Source organism: Eublepharis macularius, chromosome 4, assembly GCF_028583425.1.
Source record: "Eublepharis macularius isolate TG4126 chromosome 4, MPM_Emac_v1.0, whole genome shotgun sequence".
Taxonomy (NCBI): domain Eukaryota; kingdom Metazoa; phylum Chordata; class Lepidosauria; order Squamata; family Eublepharidae; genus Eublepharis; species Eublepharis macularius.
The window spans coordinates 82,520,151-82,546,145 of NC_072793.1; the positions used below are offsets into that span (position 1 = coordinate 82,520,151).

At 43.1% G+C, this 25,995-nt stretch overlaps 1 protein-coding gene across 11 annotated transcripts in view; it reads right to left on the bottom strand.

Moving 5' to 3' along the window:
• Positions 1 to 25,995, bottom strand: part of TNIP1 (TNFAIP3 interacting protein 1) — a 75,973-nt gene that overhangs the window by 49,699 nt on the left and 279 nt on the right. For 3 of the 11 annotated variants that reach the window (XM_054975975.1, XM_054975974.1, XM_054975968.1), the window contains exon 1: positions 18,583 to 18,652. The exons of 1 other annotated variant lie outside the window; for it this stretch is intronic. The gene's annotated coding sequence lies outside the window, so the exon portion shown is untranslated. Of the gene's footprint in view, positions 1 to 18,582; positions 18,670 to 25,995 lie in introns of those variants that run through there. 7 more of the 11 variants (XM_054975969.1, XM_054975979.1, XM_054975972.1 and 4 more) reach the window with 5 other exon arrangements.

Here is a 25,995-nt window from a genome sequence, read left to right on the forward strand (position 1 = left end):
GCTTTAAACGCTCTGCTTCCATTGTGCAATCACCTTTATTCCCCCTGTTCATGGTTTCACTTTGCCGAGTGGCAGTAGTGTTCAGGAACAGCTTTTACAGGGTCCAGTCCCATGTGCTCGAAGTTTATGTTTCCCCAATAGTCTAGTTATTTTCTGACATTAAGGCTAAGCATGAAGGAGGATGCAGGTACTCCTGCAGAAAGCATAGTTCTTAACTTAGCATCAGTTTCTTCAAATACAGCAGCATGGTCCTTGGATTCCCCCCACCAACTTATTTTTCTAGCTAGGAGCAAAACCCCTTTAGTCTACTTTTCTGGCTACATTTCAGTGCCAAAGCTGTTTCTCTCCAGCTCCTAGACAAGTGTGAGGGGTATAGGTAGCCACCAGCCATCAAAAGACATTACTTTAAGCAAGCCTTGAAATGTCCACAAAGGAAACACTCTCATTAACTATACAACTGTTTGAAGTAATGTCACCTCCTCACGTGAGAAGTGTACACCTGTGTACAGCTCCCTCTTCTTTTTGCCACCCAAAAAGTTAAAAACAACAACAAACGCAATGTAGCTCTGAACGCCAGAAATGTATCGAAAGAGCTCAGAACCAAAACAGTGTACAATGAATTCAGGCTGCTTTTGTGCTGCTGGTTTTCAAACTTCTCATCTGCTATGATTTTATGTAGGGGGGTTTCTCTTGCAGGACAGGAGGGGGCATCTTTTGTAAAGCCTTTTAAGGGTCTCCACTGGGGAGAAAGACAAGATATAAATGAAGTAAAGCCTTCTGAGCAGAATTAGAAGAAGAGCCAGGAAGATCCCTGCGAAATATCAGAATGAGAGCAAAGGATCTCTTTAGGCCAGGTCTGCAACACTGTGACCCCTTTTACAACGTGCATGCCTCGTGCACCACACCTCCATTTTCACAACCCCGGCCAAATAGCAAAAATGGGAAGTTTATTTAGTCCATGGCAGGACACCATAAATGACTTGACTTGGTGGTTTACAAGCCGTACAGGCCAACCTTATAACTTGTTAGTAACCATGCTAAGTTTTTAACCACTACAGAAATATGGTAATTGCTATTACTGCTATGCCCTGACCTAGACAGCAAAGGCAAACCAGTTCTTGTTAGATCGCAGAAGCTAAGCAGAGTTCACTTTAGGTAGTAATGGGATGGAAGACTGACAAGGAATGTCAGGATTGCTGTGCTGAGGAGGCAACGGCTAACCATGTCTGTTAGTCTCTTCACTTGAAAACTCTAGCAGGGGGTTGCCATAGGTTGGCTATGACTTGACAGCACTTTCTAGCACTACCTCTACAGAGCAAAATTGCAAAATTAAGAACTCAAAGAGAGAAGTGCTGGTATAGACATACTAAGTGGACATGCTGAGGGTTGGGTTATTTGACTTCCCTAAAATAATATATTTGCACAGCTGTACCACTGCACTTAGGCTAATACATAAGATATAGTATGTCAAGAAAGTGGGAAGGACATCTGCAAAAAGGATCACAAAGTAGCTAGTTGAGACACAGTCAGACATAGTGGTTAAAATGCTGGACTAAGATCTGGGAAACCCAGGTTTGGAAGCTTGTTGGGTGACCCTGGGCCCGTCATACACTCTCAGTCTAATCTACTTCACAGAGTTGTTGTAAAGATAAAATAGAGGAGAGTAATATAAGCTGCTTAGAGTCCCCACTGTGAAGTAGATGGGGTAGAGATGAAGTAACTAACTAAATAAATACTTGATCTATTATTATTATTTTTTATTCTTTATGTGCAATATGCACTCTGCACTTGGGATGTTTTAACAAACTGTAATTTATTTTTATGCTACCAGTTTTATCTTTTACGTATCTTAATTGTTGTGATCCGCTCTGAGCCCGCTTGCAGAGAGAGCAGACAATGAATGAACGAACGAACGAACGAACGAACGAACGAACGAATGAAGTTTTTACTTTGTAAATGGCCTTGAGTATCTTTGGAGGAAAGGTGGTTAATGTTTTAAATAACATAATAAAATAACTCTATCAGCGAGTTATCTAAATAACCAGATGGACAGGTACATTAGCACATATTTAGCTTTTAAAAACCCTGAACATCGATATTTGCTCAATGAGGCACACGTTTATACACAGATTGTGTCATGACCCCCTCCAACCAGCTCAGTGACGGCCTCAGAGTCCTCAGGGGAAGAGCCTGAGGAGTCAGGGGAGTTGGCTGAGGAGGACTGGTGGGAACAGGGAGGGCTTAACATTGCAGAGGTGCTGGTTGATGATGTACCAGAGGCACCAGGGGCCCAGGTTGAGGTGGCCCAAAGGAGGCAAAGTGCAAGATGGCTGCATTCCAAAGCAGTGCAGAGGGGGTGATATTTTTTCACCAGATCCTGGCCAAAGCACAGTGCAGCCTCAGGAGCTTCAACACCTGTCAGCAGCGCAGCTGAACCTGGTTAACTCCCAGCCTATTTAGAGCCAAAACACACAAGAAGAAATACCTAGATTCAGCACGTGTTCTCTTACCTCAAGGTTTGCCGGGATCTGTAGGCGTCCTGGAAGCTTAAAGTTTAGCATTTACAGAGCAGCAGGAAGGGAAATACAGGCGCCTGTATTTCCCTTCCCCTTCCTGCTGCTCTGTAAATGCTAAACTTGTTCTCTTACCTCAAGGTTTGTTGGGAAGTGTAGGTGTCTTGGCAGCTTAAAGTTTAGCATTTACAGAGCAGCAGGAAGGGGAAGGGAAATACAGGCGCCTGTATTTCCCTTCCTGCTGCTCTGTAAATGCTAAACTTTAAGCTTCCAGGACGCCTACAGATCCCGGCAAACCTTGAGGTAAGAGAACACGTGCTGAATCTAGGTATTTCTTCTCGTGTGTTTTGGATCTATTTAGGCTGAGGCTTGGAAAGGCTGCCTTGCTGGATCAACTGGTCCACTAAGTACATTCCAGCTCCTTGCCTCCAGCTCTATGCTCCCAAGTCTCACTAGCCAGTTCTGAAGCCCTACTCCAGGGGAGACTTGGCCAGATCTGCCTGCATCATGACCCAAGTACAACAGGTGATAACTACACAATGCAGTACAATCTGCACCATGCCACTGCATAATTATCAGTAGGCTGTATGAAGAACTGATTGTTTGGCGCCTTTGTTATTAGCCATAGTGTCTCCTCCATGTTCAAAGGCAGCACACTTCCAAATATCAGCTGTTGAGGAGGGCAGTTGTCTTCATATCTTTTTCATTAGCTTCCCCAAAGCATTTAGCTGACCACTGTTGGAAACAGAACAATGGACTAAATTAATCTTTGGATCCATCCATCAGTATTTCTCGGCTCTGTATTTTTGGCACAAGCCTTTTGCAGGCCTGGCTTTTAAGCTCCTTGAAGTGCGCAACATTATCCTGGTTGCTGACATCTAATGAACCCCCTCCCAATCTCCTCTAATGAGAGAGATTTTGCATAGTTTAGAAGCAATGATGACTAATGATATCAGTTCCAATCTCTTTTTACCTCATTCTATATTAGGCATGTGATGTATTTATTTTAGCACTGTGCTTTGCACAGCTCTGGTTGTGAAAGTGGATCAAGGAAGAGCTTGTGGATTCAGGTCCAGCTGACAGTGAAGCAGAATGCTTATCGAAGCAGAATGCTTATCGAAGCAGCAAAATGAAGTCACTGGCTTACCAGGTGACTCATGAGTAAAACATCTATTTCTGGAGGATGCTGACAGGAAACTGAACAAGATTGGTATTGTTCTTGATGTGAGTGTGAGCCAGCCAAACCCATATAACATAAGCGCCAATTCCAGCAATACAAAATACTAATATAATACAGAATAACTAAAATAAAGACAAGAAAATATGTTAGAAAAGCCAACTGAAAGTGAAATAGATGGCCTCATGAATCAAAGTATCCCAAACAGAAAGACTCTCGGTATCTATAGATATCTGGTCAGGCCTAGCAGGCTGCATGTACTTTAACAATTACATTTAAAAGAAAATGCAATTTAATCACCATGGGATATCAATGTAATTTCTACCTTCCTAAAGTGAGATGCATAGATGTGCTGGGCCTGTGGTTCCAAAAGATTTGTTTAATTATCAAGTTACCTAAGGAAATGGATTTTTATTTAAATAAGGAACCAATTCTTGAAAACATATTGGGAACCCAATCCTAAGAGCCAGGGGTCATTTTGTAGAAAAAGAGCTGGAGGGACTCATTAGCATAACTCATTAGCATATGCCACACCCTACACAGCACCGGAAGCGTGTCATTAGCATGACTGATTTGCATATGCCACACCCCCTGACATCACCTATCCTGGCTGTTTTGGACCCAATCCTGGCCATTCAGGGTCGAAATTGGGCCCAAAATGGCAAAAAGAGGCTGAAAATGGCCAAAAAGGGGCCCAAAATGGTCAGGATTGGGCTGCTGAGTGGGAGAGTGATCCACCACCTGTCAGAGGCCCGATCCAGGCCGTTTTGGCCCCAATCCAGACTGAAACGGGCCCAAAATGGCTGAGAGTCAGGTGGGCAGGGCCACCTGACATGTAACCTCTTTGGGGAACTGCCGGAACTGTGTTCCTGCGCGTTCCCCCTCGAAATCAGCCCTGCTAAGAGCACAGAGGACGACCTCAGAGAATGGTTTTGCTTTCGACATGGCTCCTGAAATACAATTAATTTAAACAGCTTAGTTTTCATTAAGGCTCAAGGACATTAACAGAAAAGGCTACTTTTCAGCCACATCAACAAAATTAAACTGGTCAGCTAAACTTTATGTAGGAAGTTGGTTAAAATAACCAGTCCAAAACAGCTTCCCTTCCAAATCAAAGCATGAGTAACATCACATGAGCAGGATAAAAAGGTGGATTCAACCACAAGCACATATACATAGAATTTATCCAGAACTGAATTCATGACTTTGAAAAAAGAGGTAAAATATCTGCTGAAGCCTTTGTTTCTGAAAATGGTAATGTGACTAAGATACTCTATCACAAATTGGTGCAGTGATACAATTCTAATTCTCACATAACAATCCAAAGCTCAGAGGTCAAAACCCTTAATTATTCCATTACTCCAAAAGGCCTTTAGAACACTGGAAGAGGAAAGCAAAACTACCTTGAACTTTAAGACACAGAGAAACTACTTGTTGCATTAATCATATACCAGAGAGCCAGATGTTTTCAATCAGAGCACAGAAAACAGATCACACTCACGGCAGCATGAGCTGGGTTTATGGAGCAAGATCTTTTCTGCCACCCAACATTCTTTCTGCTGTTCTACATACTGCTATTACTAAATTCATCAAGCCTCCTCCCATAGCCACAAGTATTCCCTTTCTATAAGTAAGAGCCAGCCAACAGAAAGAGAGATTATATCAAACAGACAACAGTTCCTGGCTTTTGAAGATCAGCAGATTCACACTGCAAAAGAAACCTTAACATCCTTGTCTCATCTTCCTTTAAGAAGTCAACAGGCTGCATAACATGTTTGGAGTCTTATAGTTCCCACCAAAGAAAGATTCATGAAGCAGGGGGAAAGGTGTCAGTTTTGCTAAAGGATTCAACACAAAACAAACATTTATTGATTTATTTATTTCAGATTTCTATTCCGCCCTCCCCGAGAGTGGGCTCAGGGCTGATAACAACATATTAAAATACAATTTAAAAAATTCATGTACATTAAAAACAACACATTTAAAACAGGATGGTGGACAGCCTTCACAGGGAGGGTTAAGATTTATACACCCCTTTTTTCAGGCCGGCGGAGGCCCAGCCTCAGCCATATGCCTGGCGGAACAACTCTGTCTTGTAGGCCCAGCAAAAAGATAGTAGGTCATGCTGGGTCCTGATTTCAGCAGACAGAGTGTTCCACCAGGTGGGAGCCAGGACTGAAAAGGCCCTGGCTCTAGTTGAGGCTAGACAGGCCTCCTTGGGGCCAGGGACCACCAACAGCTGTTTGTCCCCTGATCGGAGTGTCCTCCGGGGAATATATGGGGAGAGATGGTCCTGTAGATACGCTGGTCCCAGTCCGCACAGGGCCTTATAGGTCAATACCAGAACCTTGAATCTGATCTGGTACTCCACTGGCAACCAATACAGCTAGCATAAGAACGGTGTTATATGCGCCTTATTTGGCACTCTCGTAATAACATGCGCCGCTGCATTTTGTACCAGCTGTAATCTCTGGGTCAGGCTCAAGGGCAGCCCTGTGTAGAGCAAGTTACAGTAATCTAGCCTAGAGATGACCATTGCTTGGATCACTGTAGTTAAGTTACGGGTTGACAGGTAAGGGACAAGTTGCTTGGTCTGCTGCAGATGGAAAAAAGAGGACCTAACAACCGCTGTGACCTATGCCTCCATTTTCACGGAGGCATCCAAGATCACCCCCAGGGTCTTAATCCGTAGAACTGGCACTAACAGTGCCCCATCGAGGGCCAAGAGCTGGAGTCCCAAACCTAATCCCCCATGGCTCAAGTACAGGACCTCCATCTTCGTCAGGTTCAGTTTCAGCCGACTCTGCTTCAATCAACCAGTCACAGCTGCAAAAGCATGTCCCAGGACATCTGGGGCTGAGTCGGGCAGGCCGTCCATCATCAGATACAACTGGGTGTCATCTGCATATTGATGACACCCAAGTCTGAAACTTTTCACCAACTGGGCAAGGAGTCGCATATAGATGTTAAACAATAATGGGGAGAGTATTGCTCCCTGTGGGACCCCGCACACCAAAGGCTGGCGGGATGACAATTTCTCCCCAAGCGCCACCCTCTCTCCCTGACCATGGAGAAAGAGACAAGCCACTGTAAGGCAGTCCCTCATATCCCCACATTGCTTCAACAGGAGCTCCCCCTACTCCCTGTCAGTGTTTTTTATTTTGGCTTCTACACAACACTATTATACATTCATCCACCTTCCAGGCTTTCTCTGGTTCCACTGCAGGTTTCCCCAAACTTATTTTGGTACAAGTTTTCTAGAAAAAGTGACAGGAAGATACTGATTTCCACCCCTCTCTGCCCACATCTGGAGCCATTTCCCCTTGTGCCTGTCATTTCCTCCTCTCATCATTGGTTGTAGCTATATAGGTAGAAGGATTAATAGGGTTTTTTTAAAAATACATCAAAAAGCCCATCAGAGGCAACGTGGGAGGAGAAACTGGTGGGCATGAAGGGAAGCATGGGGGTAAACCTCATGCAGAAGTTCCATTGCCATTGTGAATGTCTCTGCATTTACAGCAACAATAACGACAAAAATGAAGAACCAGGCCTGGGTGAAAGCAGCCAATATTATAGTCTACAAGCATTAAGGTTGCCACATCAACAAAATTAAACCGGTCAGTTAAACTGATTGGAGAAATTCCTGGAGATTTTGTGGTGGATCCTGGTGGCGGTGAGGTGGTATGTTTGGGAAGGAGAGAGAGCTCAGCAGGCAGGTGATGCCACAGAGTCCACCCTCTGAAGCTGTCATTTTTCCACAAGAACTTATCTCTATAGTTTGGAGATCAGCTGTAATTTCAGTAGATCTCCAGGTCTTCCCTGGAGGTTGACATCCCTAGAAGGGATAAATTCACATACTGGACTGGGGCATGCTATCAAATATAGTCTGGGCTCTTAGATACTATACTGCAGCATGACTTATTTGAAGAAACACTGGGCAAAATCCAGACAGGATTATTACTTACTTACAAAACACATATGCTGCCTCTCCAGAAACATGCTTAAAAATCTAGTAGCTATCCAATTAAAGAATACCTAGTTGATTTAAATACAAATCAAATGGGGAGAGGGATTAGAAATTAACATCAGCTAGCCCATGTCCTTGATCCAACTCCTTTGCCAAATTCTTATGGTCCAGTATCATCTAGGCTACTTCAATGTGTAGTCTTGGCTTTTAAAAAAATGAAGAGATTTATTTTAGGGGAGGCACTCTGGTGCTCTTAGGAAGAAAAAAAATCCCCTCATACTGAAGTCATAAGATGGTGTCTGCAGACTTGTGAAATGCCAAAGAAACCACAAGGTAGCCCGCAGTCACACTTCACAGCCTACCTCCTTCAGGCTTTGCTTAATGAGCTGGGTAAGCTAGCCTATGCAGTGGGGGCCAAGCTAGAAGTGACGAATTACACTTGAATGGCAAGCGAACAGACTCACGTGTATTCCTCCCTCTTCACTTGCACTCCACTTGCACTCCACTCAATCATCGAGTGGAGTGCAAGTGAACAGGGAGGAATACACGTGAGTCTGTTTGCTTGCCATTCAAGTGTAATTCGTCACTTCTAGCTTGGCCCTGGGCCTCAACTCATTACAAGAATGAGATAAAAAGAACAGCTATAAGAAGGACCTAAGACAAACATTTGGGGAATAAGGGAGAGGAAGAACATTATGGGCACAGCACTACTACAAAACATAAAGAGAAATATATACAAAACGCTGGCCTGATATAGGGCCAAACTATATGGTAGGAGAATAGGGAGGCAGGGACACATGTGTGTGTGCTGTTGGCACTGAACTGACACACCATCATCAACATCATTTTTTAGCACATTATTATTCTCCTCCCAGCCTGTGGGAGCCTGGTAAGCCTTGCCAAACGAGACATTATGGCTTTTCATACACTGGATCTGCATTCCCCAAGTTGACTATCAGACTGTCCGTCACATGTCAACTACTGGAAAATTATTTGCCAAGCCTGAAGGAGCCTAATTCAGACTGTGACTGCCATGCGTCTGGAGAAGGGGTTTTATAGCCTTGAAAGTCAACCGCTTCCTGCAATGTCCTACAAGAATCCAGGAGCTCACTTAACCTTTTTTTAAAAATGGCTCAGCCCAGCTTTGCTATGCCCTTCCTTGCTGAGCAGTGCCCTTACTATTTAACAGGCCGATTTGTTGTTGTTGTTATTTTTTTGGAGGCTTCATCCCCAGAATTGTGCTCTCTCTCTCTCATTCTTCTCCAGTGTAGGAGGAGGGACACCAAACCACCTCTTGGATTTTAAGAAAAAATATTTAATATGTTCTTCATTTGGATAGCGTTTATAGTCATTTTCTTCTCACCTACATAAACTGACAATGTTGATGAATAGTAACAAATATAAAAAACAGGAATGTAAGACTATTATGTACAGACTTCCTAGAAGTCAGAGAAATTAGCAAAAGCTATCTATGTGTAAGAAATCCACTATTCAAACTTCCAAAATTCACTCTGTAACTCAAAATAGAAACTAATTTAAAAGCCAAATGGAAGGCAGAACGCATTTTCATACTAGACCACTTATTTACAAGGGGACAACGTTATTATGAACAGCTGCATATACTGGAAAAAAACCCCTGCAAACAATGTTGAGCATTCATAGAGGGCAATCGTAGCAGCCCTTTTGCTGTATGTTGCCCAAAGAACTAAAAAAAAACCTAGAACTTTCTCTGGCACGTCTATTACACGGCCCATAGAATTTTAACGCCAAATCAGATTGTTCCCGGAAAAAAAATTCTAAGGACTTGAATGCCATGTGATTTAAAAAATCTGCTGTGACACACACTCCTTCCTCAATTGTCAAGAGAATGTGAAACGATTAAAGATTAAAGTTCAACTGATGATAAATTGTTGCCATCCATAGCCAGAAAACTGGTGCTACACCTAATAAAAACATGTAGATAGACTGTGGGCACTAATTAACTATTAAGCAGTAATAGACTGGACGCTGCATATAAATAATGGGAGTGATTTGATACAAACTATTTCCAGGAAAACCCAATTTTCAAATTTTCACAATGCAATCCTAAGCAGAAATACACCATGCTACAGCAGTGTGTAACTCTGTTTACGTAGGATGGCACCAACACATACCAACACGGCACAAAATGTGATTTGATGGAACAGGTCTAGAAGAATTCATTTGCACAAGTGTTAAGGAGCATTGCAATTTTGATAGACAACTTTCCTACTATGATATAAAGGAAGAAATATTCACACGTTTTGACAAAAAAGAACAAGGAAGTAGAGAGGATGCTTAAAAGGAAGTAAAGTCACAGAAGAGCAACCAACATTGCTCTTGGGGGGCACAGAATGGCAAAAGTCGTTCTCCAGTATGTGGAGATCTGGGCACAACTATAGCTGCTGGCATCATGTTTCCTTCCACCTACAAGTCCTCCCTTGCAGAACCTGCAAATAGATACAATGACCTTTGCACTGAAGAGCCCACGCACTGACATAACCAAGTGAAAATAGCACACCACTGCTGACAGCAGTGAAAAAACTCCTTGTGGCTAGGACCAGTCACTCTTTTCTAGAATTCTGCTGCCTTGCACCCATCCTTGTACTTTCTAGTAACTGGATGGGCAAACATTCCATTCAGCTCAAGCCTCCATTAAACCTCTGCTTCAACAAAACTTTCACGGACGTATAATGTTATAAAAGTTACCTGTAGCAATCCTGTTCTCAAAACCTGATTATTGTTTAAACTGGTAGCCCAGAGCCGAGGGTGGGAGGCAGAGGACGGAAATGGAAGCATTTTTCTTCTTACCCCTTAAACATTGCAAGGTCAACTGCTCAGACCCAAGTATCATGACAAAAACAAGACAAAGCCCTAGAACAGACAGAGACAGTCTGAAGATCCATTATGCAGGAATCTTGCTGAAGCTCAGTAGGTCTGGTTAGAGACTGCATGGAAGGCCTCCAGGAGATCCTATTATGCCACTTGGGCATCAAAAAGGAAAGAGACTATCAGAGTCATACATATATAACTGGTTTAGCAAAGGCATGAAAAAACTGGTGCTTTTATAGGGTGAATTTCCAGGTTTGGGCTTTTCCATCTGTTTGTTTCAGCTACTGCAGAATTATGAGCAAATCATCAGTAGGGCATATATAGGGAAAAGAGGCTTTCCCCAGGCTGCATAACTGCAGGTTTCCTTCCTCCAACCTGCAAGCAGGGATTTTGTTTATCCTAAAATAACTTCAAGATGGGTAGCTGTGTTAGTCTGTCTGTAGCAGTAGAAAAGAGCAAGAGTCCTGTAGCACCTATAAGACTAACGAAGTTTGTGGTAATGAGCTTTCATAAGCCACAGCTCACTTCTTCAGATACAGCTAGAATGTGAGTCCATCTGTCCTTATATCTTGGAGAGTGGAGCAATTACAGAAACAGAATGATAATAGCCAGTGAATGACAACGGCAGATGTGATTAAATAGGATGGGGTATGCAGAGTAGTAGTGGCTGTGAAGAAATCAGCATTGGTAATGAGACAGGAAGTCTATTTCTCGATTCAGTCCAGATGGATGCATTGTCTTGAACTTCGTTATCAGTTGAACATCACACTTTACATGCAGCACTGATGCCTCTCCAACCTCTGCAATTTGTACAACTCAAACACAGTTCTCCTGGTACATCTAGCCACTCACTGGTATTTTCAGCACAGATCCTACAATTTTTCTACCACTTAAGTCAGCTTCATTTGATCATTCTCATATCAGTAGAAATAAACCGGAGAGCAGTTTATTAGAATACCATGAACCATCTTTTCTGCTTCTCATGGGTAGGAAAATGTATTGTCAATACAAGCCTGAAAAATGCATTCAAACCCTGTGCAAAGTCACCTTTAAAATGCCAATTTTGCTGCATAAGCATTTAAGTGGTTTTACTTGTCCTACCCACATGCTCCCTCCCTCCTCCCCTTTCCCTTCACAGCGAGGAGGATCACAAACTCTGATCTCCAATTGCATGTGACATGTGATATCCAACTGCATGGCAAACTGGAGTTAATTTATCACCACAGAATGACATTCTAAGACAGGATTCAACCCTGGCTTTGGGAGGCAAACAAATTCCAATTTGCTCAGATGCCTGCATTCTAGGATTGCCAACTCCAAGTTGGGACATTCCTCAGGATTTGGGGGGTGAAACCTGGAAAAGGCCAGGTTTAGGAAGGGGAGGGAGCTCAGCAGGGCATAATGCCATTGAGTTCACCCTCCAAATCAGCCATTTTTTCCAGAGGAAATTATTTCTGTCATCTGGAAATCAGTGTTAATTCCAGGAGATTTTCCGACCCCATCTGAAGGCTGGCAACTCTTCTACATTCAGATGCCACAAGCAACGGGAGCTTGTTTTCATGCTCTGCACAAGAAGGGAGAAGCAAGGGGAATGCACAGGCTTCCCTCTCTCGTCATGAATCAGGGTGGTCAAGCCACAACCAGGAGAACTTACTAACAAATCAATTACTCTGAAGTCAGCTTTATGACTTACAAGCTTCAATAAAGTGGTAAGTGCTTACAGTAATGTAATAAAGTGTTTAGTGACTCAAAAGATAATTTCTAAAGACAATTCCAGTATGCTGATCACAATAAATAGTAGGACAATAAGTAACGTTCATAAATAGATGGCATACAAAAGATATCATACATGGAAATTCTATACAAAAATATTATGTAATAATGGCCACAGAAAAATTATACAAACGCCCCAAACAAACATACAATGGGCAGTAAAATGCTATAGTATTTCATATGTGCAGGAAGAAAAAGCTCCGGGAAGGATGTTCAAAGATAAGATGTGGTATAAACAGATGCGCTGTATGAATTATTTCTCTCTTGTTTTCTTTTTCAGGTAGAATGGGAAGAAGGTAGAGACAGCCTTCAGGCAATGGTTACAATAAAGGAGCCACATAGTTGAGAAAGATCTAAAGAAATGTCATACTCCTTTGGAGCAAATGAAAAAAAATAAAGGCCTTCAATCAGTGAGCAACTGGGAATGGCCGAGAAAGTATACTGAAAAGCAGGGATTAAAGGAATTTTGGGGATTGCGTAACAGGGCAGGTAGTCTCAGATGTAATTTCAGTTTGGGATGATATAGAAGCAAGAATTCATGGATCAGTGAGAAAAGCAACTGTTTTTCTTGGGTGTTTATATTTTGTTAAATACTAAACACAAAATAGTAGGTTATTTTTAGCACACTAGTAACATTTTTCTCCTAATTGTCATTGTTGAATAAAGGAGCCTTTCACATAAACCCTGCTGACAGCAGTGCTTATCCAGACTTACAGTTCAATCCTAAACAGATTTACTGCAGTCTAAGCCCACTGATTTCAGCGGGTTTACACTAGAGTAACTCTTAGGATTACATTGTAAAAGTTTAGAGCAAGGGTCTCCAACTTTTTTTAACATGAAGGCACCTTTGGAGTTCTGGAACAGGGTGGTGGCCACAACTACCAAATGGCTGCCACAAGAGGCAGGGCCAACCAGAAAATCTCATGCATAACTCTAATAGTAACTCTTCAACATTTCAGGGAAAAGCTCTGTTTAAGAGAATGCTTTTTACAACGAACATACTGTTTCAAGATATTTTCTTGCTTACAGAAAGTCACGGCTAACACAGTGAAAATCTTAGTGCTGTGGTGGTACTGCTTTTAAAAGCAACTTTTAAAAAATCTGCACAGCCAATCAGATCTCCAATGGCCAGCCAGAACCCCTGCTGGGCAACAGCCCCCACCTGGGCCCGTCCACTTTCTAAAAATACTTTGCAGGCGCCAGGAAAGATACTTGTGGCTGCCATGGCATCCCTAACCATCATAAATGATACCCTGGAAAGTATCAAATAAGGGACTGTGAAATTCAGGCTACCATATTCCAGCCTATACTCCAAGTTGCCATGGCCTCTTCTTGCTAGGGAAAGAACAGTATTTTCTTAGCAACAAAATGTTGTTGCATGAATTCTGGGACAAATGTGATATCACTTTTTTGAGCGAAGGCTTGTGGATCCTTTGAAACAAATGAGGAACAAATCCATTTGTTACTCCAGAGACTGACTGCTCAGAACAGTTTGAAAACAACAGTTGGAGAAAAACGTATTTAGCACCAGTAAAGCCCAGAAGCAGCAACACCACGATGTTTCCGCATGGAGACAAGTTGTGTAGTTTCCCCATTGCTGCTGCAGTTGTGAATACTGTGCAAAGGCAACAAGGCTTCCATACAACAGGTTTCACTAGTATTTTTTAATGGTGGGTGAATACCATTATATCAATATACCATTATACTGATACATGTATTAGGCTCTCTGAATTACTAACTTTAAAAAAAAGCAAGCCTCTAGCTCCTTTCCTTGCAGAAGTATGCCTTGATCTAGAGCCCCTTACTGGGTTTTTTAAAAGCTGAGAATTCAGGGAACCTGATACACATTATGTTATAATTAGGGTTGCCAGCCTCCAGGTGGTGGCTGGAGATCTCCCGGAATTACAACTGGTCTCCAGGCCACAGAGATCAGTTCACCTGGAGAAAATGGCTACTTTGGGGGGTGGACTCTTTGAAATTATGCCATGCCAAGGTCCTTTCCCTCCCCAAACCCCACTTTCTCCAGGTTTCTCCCCTCAGATCTCCAGGAATTTCCCAACTTGGAGCTGGCAACCTTAGTTATAATGGTATATAGAAACAGTGCTATTCAATTACAGATTTAAAAACAAGCAAAAGGCTCTGGTGACAGGAAGAGGCCATGGCCATCACGGAGAAAATGGCTGGTGTGGGTGGGACTGTGAAAATCCGAACGTTCCCACTCTATACATCAGCCACCCAGGCTTTTCTGTGATCTTTCCCAAAACTTTGTAGCAAAGTCAGGAAAACCCAGGAGGTACACAAATGAAGGACAGTGGTATAAGAAAGCAGAGCAGGAAATCACTTCTGAACAGCATCAAACTCAGGACGAAGAGCCCATGTGTAATCACCCTAAGCTTCCTCTGGTCTTTTATTCATTCCAGTACCTAGTTTCACATTTATGAAATACCATACAGCCTGAAAATTCAGGATCTCTCTATCGGAAAGCTATTCAAAAATGAAACATTCTGAGAGAATTTCATTTTGAAGAGGAGAAACTAAAAGTGATTCCTGGCTTGTTTACAGGAAAGCATCAATGTACCCTTCAAGAGTAATAATTCCATTGGTTCCATTTCTAGAATAGCACTGCACACAGTCTTTCGATTGCTTGGAATAGGCTAGAATGCCAAGCTCTTCAGCTTAGGAAGGCAGGGCAAAAACATAATTGGGTGTAAGTTCCACAGGACTTACTGCTTACTTTGTGATCAGAGTTTCTAATGGGTGGCCATGTTGGTCTATAGTAGTAGTAGTAATAGTAGTAGTAGTAGTAGCAGTAGTAACAATAACAGCATTTGATTTATATACCACTCCTCAGGACAACGTAACACCCACTCAGAGCAGTTTACAAAGTATGTTATTATTATCCCCACAACAATCACCCTGTGAGGTGGGTGGGGTCGAGAGAGCTCCGGAGAGCTGTGACTGACCCAAGGTCACCCAGCTGGGTGGGGAATCAAACCTGGTTCTCCAGATTAGAGTCCCGCTGCTCTTAGAAGAGCAAAATTTGGGTGCAGTAGCACCTTAGGGACCAACTAGATTCCCAGGGTGTGACCTTTTCCTTTTCCACTCCATGTGTCTGACAAAAGGAGCTTTGACTCTCAAAAGCTCACATCCTGGAAATCTTTGTGATCAGAGCTGCTGCTTCAATCTAATGATGTCATCAGTGGAACTACTGACAGATCAAAATTCCACCCCGGCATTCCATTCTAACTGGTTCCATTTGGCCCTCAGTATGCCCCTAAATGGCAATAAGGAATGGGTAGCTGAGATTTGAGACTTCATTTCTTGTGTTGCTAAAGACCTCAAGGAGCAGCTGGGTCCATGTCTCAGGACCACTGAAGAAGCAGGTATATTCACAAAAGCAGATTCTATAAGGAAAAGGGTATTTGATTTATAAACAAAAAGTCACTGGACACTTGTAGGGCATGTCCATGGGCCAAACCAGTCAAGATGCTGGAAGCCCCATGAAAGTATCTGCCAGGGGAGGGGGCTGGATTAGGACCATAGTGCAATGGGAAGATTTTTAACCCTTTCCCATCCAACATGATTTTATGGATTGAAAATGATCTACCTCCCTCCCCGCCCTGCCAGGTTATCATCATCCCAGGAAACAAGTGTTGTTTTTTCAGGAGAATAGTTCCAGAGCTAAAAATGGGGGGGGGGGGGGAACAGTCAGTTTTGACTGTCAAAACAGCATGTGGGGAAGAGGGGGCAGGATTATAACACTGTGCCATGGCCCCAATATGGATTGGGTCTAGCTTTGTCAACAGGTAAGGAAAAAAATGTTGACAGAGGCTTAATATCATGTCATGGAGATAAATAACACCACTTAGTGAACAACTTCCCATTAAGGGTCTTTTAAAGAGGACACAACTTTTTTTTCAGTAGGCAGCTAAAAACTCAAACTGGGCCCCTGTGGTTGGAATTCACTTAAGAAAAACATTAAGAGGTTCCATTCACAGATATCCCAACATCTCATCTCATTTGGCCCTCAGTTATTGCTTTTAGCATAATGTAACCCTGCATCTGCTTCAAACAGAGTAGCAAGTGAACCCTGGTTCTCATGAAGCCCTTGCCTGTGGGTGGATATGAGAGCATTTCTGCCTTGTTGGATGAACACTTCACATTCTTGGAAGATAACTTCAGCAAATTCCCATAAAACAGATCCCTGCGATTTGTTTTAATGCTTTTCTATAGCCATGAAAAAATAATGAATAGATGCTGAGAGCAATTAGTTATGGTTTTTGTTTCCTTTTTCAGCATTCACAAACCCCACAGGCCAAACACTGCAAGTCAGAAGGGCAGCCAAATGATAAAAATTTCTGTTACTCGTTTTTAAGTCATCAGACAGCTGTATTGATAAAGACCAGAATGGCATGGACCTCAACTGAACTGATCAAAGAGCAGAAAAATATATTTGAACTAGATGCAGAACAACTCTCCCACTGTAGATGAAATTCCAGTTTAGAAGTCACCTTCATGGTCAGCCAATTAGAATGTAATTTGTTTGGGCTTTCACCTTCCTTGGCTATTGTGATGGTACAAACAAGTTTTCTTTTTGTGGATGACGAGTAACATTTCACTTTAAAAGAAAAGCATACCTTTGCTATTGTTTTCAATTTCCCTAGAATGTATTGATCGTAAGACGTTTGCATATACCCATATTTACCCCAAACAGGCTTGACTGTAACTGAACCCCTAAAAAAGTCTTTTTATTACTGTATGTAACTGTAATTGGTATGCAAATTTAAGATGGTCTCTCTCTTGACTGCACTTGTATTTAAAAAAAACCCTAGTCTTTCTTCAGATGAATAAGGTAACCCAATAAATCGCAACTCAATCCTGTGCATATTTACTCAGAAGTAAATAAAAATACTATCATGGGACTTATTCCAAGGAAAGCATGAATAAGACTACAGCTTTACGTTTACTGTCACACATGTATTGTAATAACTTTTATCAAGGAGACCTGGATTTAATTCCCCACTTAGTCACAAAACTCACTGGCAGGCCTCAGGCTGGTTACTCTCCCTTTTAGCCAAACCACTTCTAGAGAGATGTGAGGGCCTGGGGGGAGGAAAAACTGGAAAATGTAGGGGAGGGTGGAGGTTTTTCTCCCTAGGCCTTCCCCCCCCCCAAATTTTTCTCATGGGAAAATTAGAAATTGGGGGCGGGGCTGAAAAGAAACTCCTATGAGATATTTTCTCTTTTAGAATGAGTAAAATGCTTAAGGCAAGATTTTTCACACTCAAAATGTATAGCATGCGATGTTTGAGAACTTTCTCCATTTTTCCATTGGAAAAATGGGAAATTTTGAATAGTGCTGGAAAAAATAAATATGTTCTCTTGTTGAGCTGGAAAAACCTTGTTTAACAAAGTATATTTCACTCATTGCAAATGTGCAGCATGAAAAAGTTTGAGAACTTTCTCACTTTTTCCAATGAGTATAAAAGAAAGAAGTTACAAACCCACATACATTTATTTGGGAAACCCACGAAATCACATGAATAGAATTGTGCACTCAACAAAACCATAAATAATTTTACACATTTAACTGGCATCACAGGCTGGAGTGATCTTTCAAAATATGTATGTCATTAACATGAACTCCTTTTAGCAAGAGATGGCAGCATTATGAGGACAAGATTTGAAATTCGTACTATGGTTGTCATTGCCATGCCCTTTTAAAAAGATCTTTAATAAAAAAATTAATCTCTCATCTATATTTAGATCCACTACTCTGCATAGCAATACTTTCTGGATTAACTTCAAAGCAGACAAGCAGAGCATACTATGTGTACAAGCTGTGTCTCCAGGGCTAACCACTTTACTACTTGCATTACTCTTCAGGTTTGCACATTTACGTTCTGCTGCTATGCTCTAAATAACTTGCCTAGCATACAGCAATATGTAAGAGACAAAGTCAATAAGAGATTTCTCATTTACCAGACACAGGAAAACTGGTCTGGCTACATCATTCCATTTTTTTACTACTTTAAGAAGTAATGAAATAGACCTAGACTTAGCTTGGTTCCCCTTATTATAAAAGATCACAGCCCTTCTTTCAGAAGTGTGAAATCCGAAAAGCACCTTTCACTGCCAGCATCCCCAATACCAACTGACAGCGTCAGGTTAATCTAATAATCACGGTCTCCAGTATTAGTGACTAACCGAGGACTGCTCTCTATTGAGTTCACCTCCTTTCTTTCAAAAGTACCGCAGGCACAACCCCTCGAGCTTTGCCTGGGGAAGAGACCCGATCTTACCTGTGCAGAGCCACCGATGGCGGTCCAGCCAGCTCCTTGCCCTACGCTCTGCGTACCGCTGACATCTCTACTTCCTCTCTGACTGCACGGGAGGAAGCGTGACTCAGAACCGCCCACTTTGGAATTTCCCTGGCCGATGATTGACAAGCCGAACAGCTAATCACCAGAATTTTCCCTTTTCGCACAAACAACTTCTTAAGCCCTTAAGATAAAAAAGAGCTTCAGAATACAGAGGAGCCGGGAGTAGGGGAAGCCCACGGTGTGGCATGATTGGCATCTGCAAAGACCACACGGGTTTGACTGTTTTACCCTGCAGTGTTATCAAGGCATAAAAACATCAAGTTTATGGTTCCTGTTGTGATCTTCGGCGTCGAGGCGCCTCTCGCCTTCCCCCTGGCTGAAATAAGTACACTTCCTTGGGAGTAAGTTCCCAGTGGCTTGCTTGTCAGTAAGCAACGGGCTGCACGCTTTCTGCCTTCTCCCCTGAAATCTTTTTATTTGTGGGTTTCCGTTGGATGGGAAAGGATTTGGGGAAAGCTTTTTTAGTCCGGAAAAGGCTGCATCCTCTCATCACTGGATATTGTTCCGTGACTGTGCTATAGCAGTCTCCTGCAATTTACTGCCTTTTCCACACAAACTAATCCCCTTGTCATAGATGCAGAGGAGTTAGCCGTGTTAGTCTGTAGTAGCAAAATCAAAAAGAGTCCAGTAGCACCTTTAAGACTAACCAACTTTATTGTAGCATAAGCTTTCGAGAATCACAGTTCTCTTCGTCAGATGCATGGAGGGTAAGAAGAAACTGGTCAGATATATAGGAGGGGAGGGGAGGGCAGAGTAGATGCAAACAGTAGAGAACTGTGATTCTCGAAAGCTTATGCTACAATAAAATTGGTTAGTCTTAAAGGTGCTACTGGACTCTTTTTAATCCCCTTGTGAAAGATTGCTACAGTGCTGCAGTAGTGCAGATGATGTGTGGACGCAGCCAAAGGGTGAGATTGGAGCAGGGCTGTATTATTCATAAAGCTGACTAGGCTGAAGCACACACCCCACATTAATTAGGATTAATTAATTCTCTTATATAACCTCTGTTAATAAGACAATTAACTGCTTCCTTATTGAAGTGAAACAAATTGTCTATTATATTAAAACAATTATCCATAAATTATGTATTTTTAATAAATAGCAAAAAAAATACTCACTTCAAAATATTACAATATTGAACAATTATACTCCCAAAATGTGTTTTCCTGAAGAGTTCTACTCGTGCAATAAAAATATTTTTAAAACTCTGAATAGAATTCTTCAGGAGACCCTCAAAATGGTTATAGGGCTATGTACTGCAGTCTAGTACCTACTGTACCAGGGTCAAGCTGTCAGCTGTAATGGGGTGAAAGGCTGAAGAATTGGAGGGACCCCGAAATACCTGGAAGCCTAGGGGCCTGGCCATGGGTTAAAACAGCCCTGAACTGGAGTAATTTTAACAGGATTCTACAGGAAATATGAAACACAGGAGCCAATAGCTTTTATTTGGCTAGCTCTAAAAAGATCCAGAAATTTTGTGAATTCTGTATAATACCTTCTCAAGCATATCTGTTCAAAGTAATAAAGATCTATAGTTACTGAGCTCAGTTATTATATACCTGAATCAGCTGCAAGAGGGTTGTACTAATGGAGGTGGCGAAAGCCAGCAGTTAATGGGGTGAGGGGGTAAGTGTCCTGCTTTTCACTTCCTTTTGAAAAAACATCTGGCTAATGTGCACATCAGCACAGGAAAGTATGGAACACATGGGGTGACCACATGGAGCATGAAGTGGGTGGACTTCAGTGCTGTCAGGACTGCGTAGAAGAGAGAATTTTGACAAGTCTTGCTTTTCCTATTAACATTTTTGTTCTGGGCTCACTTTTTTCTTCTGCGCCACAAGACTTCCTCTCTGTCCAACTGCATCTCGTTATCTAAGGAGCACATATCCTCTAAATAATGATTATACACTTATTTATAAATTTGTTTTACAAAATGAATGGGGCTCTGCTTTAGCCCATTGGCCTATGAGGTCCCACAAGGCTCTGTCTCAGCCCCTTTAGCATCATCATGAAACCACTGAATTAGGTCATTCAGAAATTTGGACTGGGTAAGCACCAATATGAAGATGATACTCAGCTCTGTCTTGCATTTACGGTTGATCCCAGGGAGACCAATAAGGTTTTCAGGGTGTAATCTTTTAAGAGTCGAAGCTTCAGATGCAAGTATTTGTATCTGAAGAAGGGAGCTTTGACTCTTGAAAGCTTATACTCTGAAAATACTGTTACTCTAAGGTGCCACTGGACTCAAATCCTGCTGTTTTACTATGGACCAACATGGCTAACTATTTGAAACTTAGCTGCTTTGCTGGCCCTTAAGAGGACAGAAAGGTGGGGTATACATTTTGTAAAATAAATAGAATCATAGAATCACATGGTTGGAAGGGATCTCTAGGGTCATCTAGTCCAACCCTCTGCAAAATGCAGGAAATTCCCAAATACCTCCCCTTACACACATACAGTGACCCTTACTTCATGCCCATGGTCTCTGTCCTAACAAGAGAGTTGTCTTGCAGCACAGGAAATATCCAGCAGTTTCCCTCAGTCTTGATCCATAGAGCAAAAACAGTTACAATGTTATTGGTATTTATTTCATTTTCCCAGAAACAAAATTTTATGCTTCCAATTAATGCAGTACACCAGAAAAGAAGAGCAATTTATATGGAGTTGGACTGGAGAGACATCTGTCTAAACTACCTTTATAAGTATTACTGTGAGGATAAATAGGCAGAACAGAAGTGTGCCACCCACAGAGAACAGGTAATATGCAAATACAGAGCTTTTATTCTGGGAAAAGAGGTGGTGGAACTCAGTGGCTAGGGTTGCCAGGCCCCCTCAATCTCCCAGTGGGATATTGGGGCCTGGCTCTTACCTGGGGGTGGGTGGGTGCGCGCATGCTTTGTGCGCACGTGCGCACTCCTGCAAGCATGATGACGTCACTTCTGTGAAGTGACGTCATCACGCAGCCCCTGGATTGCGCCATTGGGGGCTGCTGCGGAGTGCAGGAACGCTCCTGCACTTCGCAGCAGACCAAAACGGGCCCGACCACGCCAAAACGGGCATGGATTGGGCCCGTTTTGGTGCGGATCGGGCCCGTTTTGGGCTCCTTCGGAGTGCAGGAGCGTTCCTGCGCTCCACAGGGGCCCACAACCAGGCCCAATCCGTGCCAAAACGGGCCCGATCCGTGCCCTTTTTGGCACGGATTGAGCCTGTTTTGACGCAGATCGGGTCCGTTGTGGGCCCCTGCGGAGCGCAGGAATGCTCCCACGCTCCACAGGCCCCAATCCAGGCCAAAACATGCCTGATCCTGGCAGCTGCTGTGCGCGCGGGGGGGGGGCGCATTACTGCAGGGGGGCACGCATGGAAGTTGCGCGCCCCCCACTGCCCAGGTAAGTAGGGGCGGGGGTGGGAGGGTGGGGGCGGGGGATCCCCCGCCCTCACCAGGTGTCTGGCAGCCCTATCAGTGGCGTAGTGTGGGTTGCCAGCACCCGGGGAAACTCCTGGCAAGAGGCAGTGCCCCTAGCAGCATGCGCTCCTAAGACCTCCTGCCTCCAGCTGGGGGGAAGCACTCAAGGAAGTGGCAATAGAGGCAGCCCCTCCCCGGCAAGCTGGGACGCGGGGCCTACTTCTGTTTTGCTGCCACTGAGGCTCAGTGTGCCGCAAAAGAGCCAGGCACCTTGGGCTGTGCGTGGGGAGGAAACAGGATCAGATGCTGGGGACACCAGACACGTGATTACTTTCAAGAGTTGCTGGAATTGCATTCCACCACGTTCCTGCTGAAAAAAGCCCTGTGCAAATATATATCACTATAATAGGTGATGATGAGAGTCAAGTTTTTTCTGGGAAAAGAAGTGGTAGAACTCACTGGGTACCATGCGTACACGCTCCTGGGACTGCATGATGACATCATTTATGTCATCACACAGGCCGTGGTTGTCTAGGAGTGCTTCTACACTCCACAGGGGGCTTTTTTTCAGCCGGAACACCGCAGAATGACATTACAGCATCTCTTAAAAATACCCAGGGGACTGGTGTTCCATAGGGAGCCCAATTCAGACACAAATTGGCCTGGAATGTGCCACTGCCATGCAGGATAGCTCTCCCGTGCCCAGCAGCAGCCTGATCCTGCCTGAATTGGGCTGAAACAGGCCCAAAATGGCCGGAAAGAGGCCCCTGCCATGCGGGGAACCCTCCTCCACCAGGCAGTGGCCGATCCTGGCAGTTTCAGGCCCAAACTGGGCCAAACAGGCCCAAAATGGCTGAAACAGGACACTGCCACACAGAGGAACCCTCCCCCGCCCACAGCAGCTGATAGTGGCCCTTTCTGGCCTTAATTGGGCCAAAATGGGCCCAAAATGTCCTAAATGGCCCTGATTGGGCCCGAATCGGCCTGGAACGAACTGCTGCCACAAGGGGGAACATTCCCTCACCCAGCAGCGGCCCGATCCAGGTCATTTCGGGCCCAAATTAGGCCAAAACAGACCCAAAATGGCCCAAACGGCTCAGATCGGGCCTGAATCAGCATGGAATGGGCTCCTGCCACGTGGGGGAACCCTTCTCTGCCCAGCAGCGGCCCGATTTGGGGCCTGATCTAGGCCAAAACAGACCCAAAATGTCCAAAACAAGCCCGAATCAGCCTGGAATGGGCCGCTGCTGTGCAGGGGAAACCTTCTCTGCCCAACAGTGGCCCAGTCCTGGTCATTTTGGGGCAGAATTGGGTCAAAATGGGCCCAAAATGGCCAAAACAGGCCCCAAATGGCTCGAATAGGGACTTAATCAGCCTGGAACAGGCTGCTGCCACACGGGGGAACCCTTCTCTGCCAGGCAGCAGCCCGATCCTGGCCGTTTCAGGCCCAAATACCTGCCAGTCACATGGGTATTTTTAAGAGGTGCCGGAATGTCATTCCGCGGTGTTCTGGCTGAAAAAAGCACCCTGTGGAGTGCAGCAGCACTCCTGGATAGCCATGGCCTGCATGATGACATCACTTGCCATATGTTACCCAGTGAGTTCCACCACCTCTTTTCCCAGAAAAAGCCCTGTCTCACATCATCACCTATTATAGTTATATATATTTGCATATCACCTGTTTTTCTCCCCCTTCTGTAGGTTAAAATAAAGCTTTCTGGGAGAGAAAAATATTAGATTTGAAAAAAGATTAAATACACCAACACCCACAGCACAAATCTCTGATTAAATTCAGAGTCCTACATGTGCCGCCCGCGCCCCCCCCCCCCCCGCCCCTGGCAGCTGCATTGAAATAAAAAGAAAAAGTAGGGAGAGACCAGTCAAAGTTCTCATATGCAACACATTATTTGATGCTTAAATATTGGACTAAAACTGTACCAAGGGTCTCACGGGCCTCCCACGGGAATGAATTCCACATTTATGTAGCCGTAACAGAAAAGATTCTGCTCCTCTCACCTGTGCAATACATCTCCTCTAACGTCATCCTTTCCCAATACCAATGGGGACATGTGAACGTTGTATGTATGGGAAAGTACTATCATTTTCCAGAAGTCCATGTGGCTGACAAAGGGACTAATTAGGTTTTGGTTAATTGCAGGTACATGTTTTGGTTCCTTGACAGGCCTATAATTAGATAAGTACAGTCCTAGGAAAAGTGACTGAGCTTTGCCTTAGGATCTTTCTGTACCTTGTGAGAAGTAGTTGAAAACAACGACAACCACCCAGTTGATTTTTTTTTAAATGAACTTGAGTGGTAAAGGTAAAGGTAGGTAATAAGTATTTAACAAAATTCAACAGTTAAGAAGTGTGAAACTATCAACAATCCAAAACCACTGTTCAACAAAGAAATTCATCTTAATTCTGCATAAGAGGGGAAAGTGGGAGACCCACTCCCATGCAAAGTGACAGGTATCAAGGCTGTTGAGGGCAGTCAAACTCAACGAATATATGAGACACTTGTAAATATGCCTGTAAACCATGTTTTGTATAAACATGCCTAAAGAAGGAAAAGCAAGAGAGGTGAGTGTCTGAAGAGGGGATTTCCATTTTAGCATGGAAGTAGAGCTCCATTTTATACTGCTTGTGGGATTTCATTTCCTAGCATTTCCAGCCAATATTTAATCTTTAAAAGGATTCCAATTGCCTCCCTTTGATCATTTGTTTTTGATTAATGCTATAAATAAAACTGAAGAAGGGCTGTGTGACAAGTTACAAATTCTGAGCAATGCAACCCACAGACATGTAAAGACAGAGCAAGGGGGCTGAAGAAGACTGCCAACCTCATCTTAAAACTTGTTACACAAACACCTACATGCTTATGTTAATAAACTCCATCTTAACAGGTAAGTAGAACTGAGGTATCGGTCCCACTGACTTCATTATTGCTTAGATCCAAGTACTGTTCATTACTCTTCTGTGTATTAATTGTTATCAAAAAGTGGTTATCAAAAAGTGGTTAATGTATTAATAGTACTGATTAACACTTTCAGACACAAAACTAAATGTGTTTAGATATAGACCAGTTAACCACAAAGCAAGCAGCAAAGCTGACATTTGAGATCATGAAGTCACTCTCAGTTCTTCATGCCAATAAATTCTTGATCCAAAATGGTATATTGGTACTTGGACTCCCAATTCAAACCCCCCTCTCAGGGTCTCTCTAGATGTATAGATTTTTAAAGAGACCCTCAGTCATGAAGATGTAGCTAAAAGCAGTCAGTGCCACACCATCAAAAATTGTTGATAGATAATGATACACTTTATGTTGTTTACTTTTTTTCAGATCAACATTTCAGGGAGTAATTTCACAAATGAAAGGAGGGGGCAGTGCTTTAAAATAAAGTTGCTGGTGATCTCTTAAAGAGAATGGCAGCAAGCACATTTGTGCTTATTCAAGTTACTTGCCCAAGAATAAGCCGAACACTGCTTTAAAAGATCTAGTTATTCAACTTCTGCAGCTGTGAGCAATCAAAGAAATTTCAGATTTTTGGGGGTTGTTTTCCAGCTCTTTGTTAACTGAAAAGTTATATGTCACAGATGTACTGCTGAGTATAGTTGCATAACAGGATAGTATAGTCAGTACAGTTCAGTAGGATAATTATGAATCTTTTGTCTTGAAATTTCAATACCATTTCCTCCACACTTCTAGGAGCGTAGCAGTCTTCCAGATCTTGGGTAGAAGAACACTAACACAAAAAACCACTGTTATTCAAAATTTCTTTTTATTCCCTTAATAATGCCATAATAAACTTATATAAAGAATGTTCCTCATTAGCTAACTAACCAAATATTTAGACCTTCTACGAGGCTGTTCAAATAAATATCTTTAGTATAAATCTTCTGTCAGGGAGCAGTAAACTTGGAGGTCA